The sequence below is a fragment of the Monodon monoceros genome, unplaced genomic scaffold (genome assembly GCF_005190385.1).
Source record: "Monodon monoceros isolate NGI ecotype Baffin Bay Population unplaced genomic scaffold, NGI_Narwhal_1 Super_Scaffold_18, whole genome shotgun sequence".
Taxonomy (NCBI): domain Eukaryota; kingdom Metazoa; phylum Chordata; class Mammalia; order Artiodactyla; family Monodontidae; genus Monodon; species Monodon monoceros.
The window spans coordinates 92,124,597-92,133,232 of NW_021703774.1; the positions used below are offsets into that span (position 1 = coordinate 92,124,597).

The following is an 8,636-nucleotide window of genomic DNA, read 5'->3' on the forward strand; positions in this document are numbered from 1 at the left end:
TGAGGGAGAGAAGCCAGGTCTCTTCAGCCCCTGAATCCTCCATCCACAGCTGCCATGTTCCGGGTGTGTGGGAGGAGGGACTGTGTACAGTTTAACTGCTTCCTCTACCAGCTGGCCAAGCCCATCACCATTCCTCTGGCTGCCAGTAGCCATTCCTTGCTTTAAGGCCTTTCAGAGTTATGAGTACTTTGACAGCCAAAGATGAGAAGTCCTCCTTCTGAGCTGTTTGGCCACTTTCACAGCACCTCAGGGGAGTTTCTCTGCAGGAACTGTCTTTGTTTACCACGTAGCGTTACCTCTTTACAAAATCTAATCCCTCTTCCTGTGAGGTATCCACAGTGAGCATCTAGTTTTTCTGGAGGCCCTATCTCTGTTCCATTTCCTAAATTTCCTCGCCCAACTCTCAGGCAATTATCACCTTCTGTGCGACGACAGCATTCTAGAATGTCTCCTTAATCCAGCCTGCATATGCCCAGCATTGCCTGCCTTCCCTGTCCCTCTCCACCTATTCAAATCTTAAAGTTGAAACAAAATCTCTCCAATACCACCCCTATTCCCACATTCTCTTTGAAGTTCCTTGTGGCTATTGTCACACATGTGCCTGGGTGACAGGGGAAAGAAGGGAAGGGAGGGCAACAGTGGCAGACAGAGCAACATTGACAAAATTGTGAGGTAAGCACACGGCCCATCTTGGGGAACTACAGACCATCCAGTAAAGCAAGAGCCCAGGGAGCAAGGGAGAGAGAGAGAGAAAGCTGGTGAGGGCACTCCGAGGCAGGTCACAAAGAACCTTTGGAGTGAAGTTCGGACTTTATCAGGAGACGGTGGGAACCACTGAAGGGTTTTAAGTAGGCAAGTGTCACAAACAGATTTGGAAACAACAGGAGACCACCTGGCGCTGTTGCAATAATCCAAAGTTGACAGCGGCGAGGGAAAAGGAGACGTGATGTTAACCTAAGCAGCGTTATTCAAACTGTTGTCCTTGGACCAGCGCCAACTTCTGGATCAACGTCCATCTTCCCACCGTTTTTACTGATCCGCTATGAGATAAGGAACTAGTGCCAGAAAGTAAACCCAAGGCAGTTCTTACTTCAAGAAAGTCTTGCTTTAGGAAAAAATTTTGAAAGTGTCAGTTGAACTAAAAAGTGTGCCTAGTGACATCGTTGATTTACATTCTGGCCCAAGTGCCTTATCTTTGTGGACCCGTCACAAGCAGTTCGCAGACCAGGGATGTAAGCGGCACTGAATCAAAGTACTTTCTGAACCGATGGTGATTTTTTTTTTTTTTTTTGCAGTATGCGGGCCTCTCACTGTTGCGGCCTCTCCCGTTGCAGGGCAGAGGCTTCGGACACGCAGGCTCAGCGGCCATGGCTCACGGGCCCAGCCGCTCCGCGGCATGTGGGATCCTCCCGGACCGGGGCACGAACCCATGTCCCCTGCATCGGCAGGCGGACTCTCAACCACTGCGCCACCAGGGAAGCCCTCGATGGTGATTTGGGTCAGTGAGAAGCTTGTAGTCATGGTGGGTTAGGAAAGGGAGGGAGACAAGGTATGATTCTAAGAAGAACCAGCAACCCAAGGTGTGGAAGGGATGACATGCTGAAAGAATGGTACATGAATTGAGTCTCTGAGGGCTCAAACTGAGAGGCCAGATCCCAGAGTGGAATTGACCATGGCTTTGAGTAAAGCAGAACTGAGTTCAAATGCCAACGTCCTGATGTACAGTGTAAACTTATGCTATTTAGCTAACCTCTCTGAACCTCATTTCCCTGTCAGTAAAACGGAGGGAATACCGGCCTCAGAGGGACACGATTCCCATGACACAGCATACAGCAGGCGTTTGTTAACCATTCCCAAGATCTGGCACAGGATAAGCACTTGTTGAAAATGTGTTGAATATCATAAAAAATATGCTCAAAGGTGATGAGAAGGCTGTAAAAAAAAAAAAAAGAATAGTGTGAATAAAGACAGAGTTCGAAGTATGTAGGTTGGCTAGTCTGGAATATCAAACTCCGTAAAAAGGTAGTAAAATCCTGAAGAGCTCTGTCCCCAGCAGAGTTGTAAAGTCCATTTTTCTATCCCATATTCCTTCCTACTCCAGCCTCAGTCCCACATTCCGTGGCCCCAGCCTATGAGTCATCCTGGCTATCCTGTGTCCATCCCCAACCTTGGGTCTTGGTCTGATAACAGGGCTCTGCTTTGGTGCCTGTTTGTTCCCATTCATGTTGTAGGTACCCACCCAATACCCCAGGTCCCTCCACTAGGCCACCTGGACCACTCTGGCCGATCCCTGCCCACAGAGATTCCCAAACGCCCTGCCCTATGGCCGTTGCCCTGATACCTACTTGCAGATAGATGCACTGGAAAACAACCAGAGCCCATTGCCACTTGGTTTGGACTTCTTTACCGTTTGCCTGCGGAACTCTGATGTCGTATTGCCATCCCCCTTGGGCACCAAACTTTGTGGTCAGATGGAAACTTATCCCAGTACCTGATGAGTCTGGGGTTCCACCCACCCCTCAGTACCTGCCTCACCTCCAGTGCGACAATCCAATTCTAGATCCAAGCCCATCACTACATGTACCTGGGATGAAAAGATATGCTTATAGTAATCTCATATGATCCTTTGTATTTCTCTGGTGTCCATTGTCACTTCTCCTCTTTCATTTCTAATTTTATTGATTTGAGCCCTCTCCCCTTTTTTCTTGACGAGTCTGGCTAAAGGTTTATAAATTTTGTTTATCTTTTCAAAGAACCAGCTTTCAGTTTCATTGAACTTTTCTATTGTTCATCTCTATTTCATTTATTTCTGCTTTATGTTTTCTTACCTTCTACTAACTTTGGGTTTTGTTTGTTCTTCTTTCCTTAGTTGCTTTAGGTGTAGGGTTAGATTGTTTATTTGAGATTTTTCTTGTTTCCTGAGGTAAAAGAGTACCTTATGTTTATATGGCAATTAACAACTCACAAAGATCTTTCACATTATCTCATTTGACCCTCACATCAAAGTCATGATATAGAAAAGAATCAAATTCCCTATTTTACAGATAAGTGCAAGTGACTTAGTCAGGAGGACCAACTGTCCCAGAGTGCCCAGGATTAAGAGGTTTCCTGATGTGCAGAACTTCCAGCACTAAAACCTGGACAGTCCTGAGCAAACTGGATACTTAGTCACCCTAGGTCACATAGTTAGTAAGTGACTGAGCTAGGATTTGAACCCAGGGCACCTAACCCAGTACTATAATAGTTGCACTCAATAAATATTTGGTAAATGAATGACACCTACTTAGACTGTCTTCTTTCCACTGCATCATTTGCCTCTCATAAACAGCACCCCCTTCAGACTAATATATAAAGGTCTTATTTGCCTTCCTTTTTCCTGAAATGACACTCAGAGGAAAGGGTAGGGGGGAAACACTGCTTTGCATGAGAAAAGCATCCTTGCATTGACTCCCATGTAGGAATAAACACCAATAGTAATAATTTCAAAGAAGGGATTAATTAAGCAGAGTCTGTGATTATCTTAATAAGAACTTGAAATCAAAAGTGATTGTGGGGCTTCCCTGGTGGCGCAGTGGTTGAGAGTCTAGCCTGCCGATGCAGGGGACACGGGTTCGTGACCCGCTCCGGGAAGATCCCACATGCGGTGGAGCGGCTGGGCCCGTGAGCCATGGCCCCTGAGCCTGCGCGTCCGGAGCCTGTGCTCCGCAAAGGGAGAGGCCACTACAGTGAGAGGCCCGCGTACCGCAAAAAAAAAAAAAAAAAAAAAGTGATTGTGAATGGGCCACTAACCCTGTCAATATGCATACTCTGTCCCAGAATAATCAAAGCTGATTGCATATATGAATGTTCAGTACATATAAATTTGAAATCCTAGAATCAGATAATAATACAGGGTTGTAAGAGATATGAAGTGGTCAGTATATCCCTTTAAAGTCAAGCCTAGGCTCACTGAAACCATCTCAGAAAAGATGACAATCTGTGCTCCTTTTAAATATCTCCAATGAGAGCCCAAGAACTTCTTCAGGTGATGTTTTTAACACTTAACCGTCATGGAAGGATGAGAGAGAAAGGGATTTGTGGAGCATAGCTATGTAGCTCATTATGGAAAAATCTTTCCCTTTTCCTTTACTCACCAAGTAGGCTTCTGTACATCAATAACAGAGAGAGAGAGAGAGAGAGAAAAAAATGTTGTTACCCCAGGAGAGTCTGTGGTTCAGTACTGTTTCTAGTGGTGACACTTATGTAGAAAAGAGCAAGGGTTTCTTTACAACATCAGCATTAAAAGTATCAAAATGTGGCCCTTCCAGGGCCAATGCTAGCTGGGGACTTTGTGCAAATCACAAAAACTCACTCCTCCAAGAGGTCATTTAGAACAAGGTGTCCCATCCTCAGAGCTGTCACAGCCCCTCTCCATGGTACACAGCTTGACCTCTTGGCTAGTTGAGAGGGGGCTGAATGTCAGCCCCACCTTCTTACCCTCTGCCAGACTTTTGGGCAGGGCACAACCTCCAGTCACTGCCACCACCACCACCCCCACTCCCCGCCCAAGCTTCTGCCAGCTCAAGCTCCCTTCTGTCACCCAGGATGCAACTATGCTCCAAGACTGTGTCTAACCTTTACTTTGACATATTTCCTTTCTTAGCTTATATCACCTTTCAGGATAATTAAGTCTCAAGACTCAACCCCATTGTAGGACAGCCTTTGTATGCAGCCAACATTTACATTTTTCACCTGTTTACAATCTCTGTATGCATCAAGAAGCTTCTGAATATCCATTATTCATTCAACAAGCATTTACGAGATGCCTATAGTAAGTGTGTCAGGCACTGTGCTCGGGACTGAAGTTAGTGATGGAACAGTTACAAAGGGTAGGAGTACTTGAGGCCATTAGGGAAACAGGGAATAAAGCCATTCCAGGAAGAGAGAACAGTATTACACACTCAAGAAAAAATGCTCAGTTAACTACAAGTTAGTTCAGGAGGGCTGGAAGCAGGAAGTCATTTAGGAGTTGGCAGACATAAGCCTAGATAATTCGGTAATTTTCCAGGAAGTTTTCTCCATCTGATCCCTAGAGAAGCAATAGCTTCTGCCCTCTCACTTTGAATAAACATAAAGCAACCAAGGCTTCCTACTCTTCCTCTCTTATTTTCCATTTCCAATGCTTTTCCACTGATGAAGAAATTTTAACCCCTACTTGCATCTTCTTTTCCATCTGTCTTCTGTACTTACCCTACATATTAATCCACATCTGTGTTTGCTGCCGATAACCGCTGGGAAGGGTGGAGTAGTCAGGGTTTCCTGTGACCCAAGAAGAGAAAACAAGAGGGTATCAGCCCTGTGCTATGATTAAGCCACTATGAGTTAGTTTCCTTAGAAGTCTGGTTAACCTATCTCAACACAACATCAAATACCTGTCTCTGCTAAGTATAGCCTCTTCACTGAGGAGACAGAATCCCTTAAACTCCCAAAGATGCTTTCCAGTGGCAGAAAGGGAACTAAACAAAGGACTGGCTAAATTCGGCCAATATGAAGAGCCGCACAAGGTAAGGGAAGAGACTGGGAGAAAGGCTGAGACAAGCAAGGGCTAAAGGGGAAGAGGCTCTACGGGAAGTGCTGCTGGCTTTGAGCACGATTGTGGGCCTGACTCTGTGTGCCTGGCCCACCCGCAGGCTCAGCTAGAAGGTCTCCCCCCAGGCTTTCCCTCACTGCCAACCTGAGCTGTTAAAACCGGGATAGAATGTAACCCAAGGGCTGTTAACCCACAGGCCGGAGAATGACCTGTGATGCTGCCTGAGTGTGATGACAATGATCATGGTAACAATGACAGCTCTGATGCCTTGAGGGTTTACAATGTGCCTGGTAGATAGGTTATCTCTTTTAATCCTCACAATTCTCTGAGGCAGATACTATTACCATCTCCTTTACACAGATGAAGGTTCACAAGTCTCCTAAAATCAGAGGTTTAAGTCAAACCCTGGTCTATGTGATTCTAGAATCAAGCTCATGCTTATCTTTCAGCATAAATAAATGAATGCCTTTCATTTATTTTTTTATTTATTTAACAAATGCGTCTGAGGACCCACTGTTAACCAAGCACTGCGCTATGTGGAGGTACAGTGGAGGCCCCCGTGGAGCTTACTGTAAGCAAATAATCAACAAAAATAACCTGTTATTAGAAAGAGGCAATAAGAAAGATGAATGGAATTATATGGGAGAGAAGTGTAGAGGAGACCTCATATATTGGTGGTCAGAGAAGACCCCTCAAGGAAGGGACAATACACTGAGATCTGAAGGGTGTGTCAGAGCCAGCCAGAGGTGACCTGAGGAAGACGTGAGGGAAGAGCATGACCGGAACAGCCTATCAAAGAAGAGACGGGGGTTAGTGTGCTGGGTGTCTATGGAGAATTTGGCAGGGACCAGATCACAAAGGTTCTTAAAGGCCATCAAAAGAATTAGAGGGCTTCCCCGGTGGCGCAGTGGTTGAGAGTCCGCCTGCCGATGCAGCAGACACGGGTTCGTGCCCCGGTCCGGGAAGATCCCACATGCAGCGGAGAGGCTGGGCCCGTGAGCCATAGCCACTGAGCCTGCGCATCCGGAGCCTGTACTCTGCAACGGGAGAGGCCACGACAGTGAGAGGCCCGCGTACTGCAAAACAACAAACAAACAAACAAAAAGAGAATTAGAATTGTCTCCTAAATGCCATGGCAAGCTATTGGAGATTGTCAAGCAGTAGAGTGATAGTTGATTTGCTTTTTATTAAAAAGAGAGGAAGCACAGTGTGGTAGTTAGAAGCATAGACTCTGAAACCAGGAGGCCTGTGTTCAATTCCTGACCTGACCTTACTAGCTATGTGGGCAACCTCTCCGCGCCTCAGCTTCTTTATCTTTAAAATGCAGAAACTAACAATACCTGCCTCAGAGTGTTATTCTTAGGATTAAATTGGTTATTATTTGAAAGCACGTAATATAGTGCTTGCTATATAGTAATATATGTTAAGTAAATGAATAAACAAAGATTAATAGATGTCATTACTCATATATCAATACAAATATATCTTCAAATAAAGGCAGAGATGCAATAGCAAAAGCATGCTTTTCTTTTAATGAAGTCCTTTTGCTTTCTTCTTGACTCTTTCTTCTTTCTCCTCCTCCACTCATATTAGTAACTTGTCCTGCCTAAGGTAACTCATGTGAGCAGTTGAGCTTCCTACCATACCAGCCTAAAGAGGTACACATTAGATTTATGGACATATACATCAATATGGCATGCTTTTCTCTTTGTCTTGCAAAAATTAAATCACATTATATGCATGTTTTTCTCAACCAACACTAACTTGTAGAAATCCCTTCAAGATAACTGGTACAAGTCTAATTCACCGTTTTAATGACTATATCATGGTCCATGGAGGCAGATGCACCATAATTCATTCAGCTATTCCCTAATTGATGGACATTCATTTGTTTGCAACCCCTTTGCTATTATTAACACTGCCTCAGTAAGCATTACTATTCAAATGTCCTTACATTCTGATGCTTTCATCTCTGTGAGATAGATTCCTAGGAGTGGTTTCACTAGACTAGACGACATAGCGTTATTTTCTAATAGATACAGGTGACAGATTGCTTGTTCAAAAGCCTAATACCTCTTCCATTTCCTGTAGGAAAGTATGTGATTGCTCATTTACCTACATCCTTGCCAAAAACAGATCATTTTTGTCAGTTTGGATGGATGCAAATAAAATTCTTATATTTAGTGAAAATTTACACATATTAAAATGCATGTGGGACTTCCTTGGCAGTCCAGTGGCTAAGACTTCACCTTCCAATGCAGGGGGTATGGGTTCAATCCCTGGTCGGGGAGCTAAGATCCCACATGCCTCGTGGCCAAAACACCAAAACATAAAACAGAAGCAATACTGTAACCAATTCAGTAAAGACTTTAAAAATGGTCCACATCAAAAAAAAAAAATCTTAAAAAAAATGCATGCATCATAAGTATACAATTTGATGATTTCTGATAAATGTTTATACCATGTCACCAACACCACAACCAAGACATAGAAGTTTTCCATCACCCCTGAAAACCTCTTCCAGCCAAGCCTCACCCTCCTAAGCAGCTACTGTTTTGATTGCTATCATCATAAATTAGTTTTGCACATGGTAAAACGTCATATGAGTAAACTCATGCAAAATGTACTTTTTGGTATCTGGCTTCTTTTGCTGAACATGCTTTTGAGATTCTTTCATGTTGTTGCATGCATCAGTAGCTAATACTTATATATATATATATATATATATACTATATATATAAATTAAATACAATAAAATATACAGGTCCTTTATGTTCAGTTAGATGAGTTTTGACAATTGTATATTCCCATGTTAACACCGTGCAAAACATTTTCATAATCCCAGAAAGTTCCCTCCTGGTCCTGTACGTCGATTCCAACCCCATCTCACTTCCTTCAGAGGCAAGTATTTATCCAGTTTCTATTACAAATTTACCACTTAAGCCTGTTTTAGAGCTTCATACAAATAGAATCATAGAGTATTTACTCTTTATATCTGGTTTCTGTCACTCAACATAACCCTCTTTTAATTTACTTCATTCATTCATTTAATTCATCGTGTTGTTTT

At 43.7% G+C, this 8,636-nt stretch overlaps 2 long non-coding RNA genes across 2 annotated transcripts in view; one reads left to right on the forward strand and one right to left on the reverse strand.

The window, feature by feature from the left end:
• Positions 1–1,796: 1,796 nt before the first annotated feature.
• On the reverse strand, positions 1,797–5,344 carry LOC114899071. Its single transcript, XR_003794503.1, has 3 exons — positions 5,230–5,344; positions 2,829–2,918; positions 1,797–1,932 (listed from the first exon to the last, which is right to left on the reverse strand). It is a non-coding gene; the product is annotated as an uncharacterized LOC114899071 (long non-coding RNA).
• A 119-nt stretch (positions 5,345–5,463) lies between these two features.
• LOC114899070 overlaps positions 5,464–8,636 on the forward strand; it is a 10,072-nt gene continuing 6,899 nt past the window's right edge. Inside the window, exon 1 of the long non-coding RNA XR_003794502.1 lies at positions 5,464–5,543. This is a non-coding gene — a long non-coding RNA (uncharacterized LOC114899070). The remainder of the gene's footprint in view (positions 5,544–8,636) is intronic.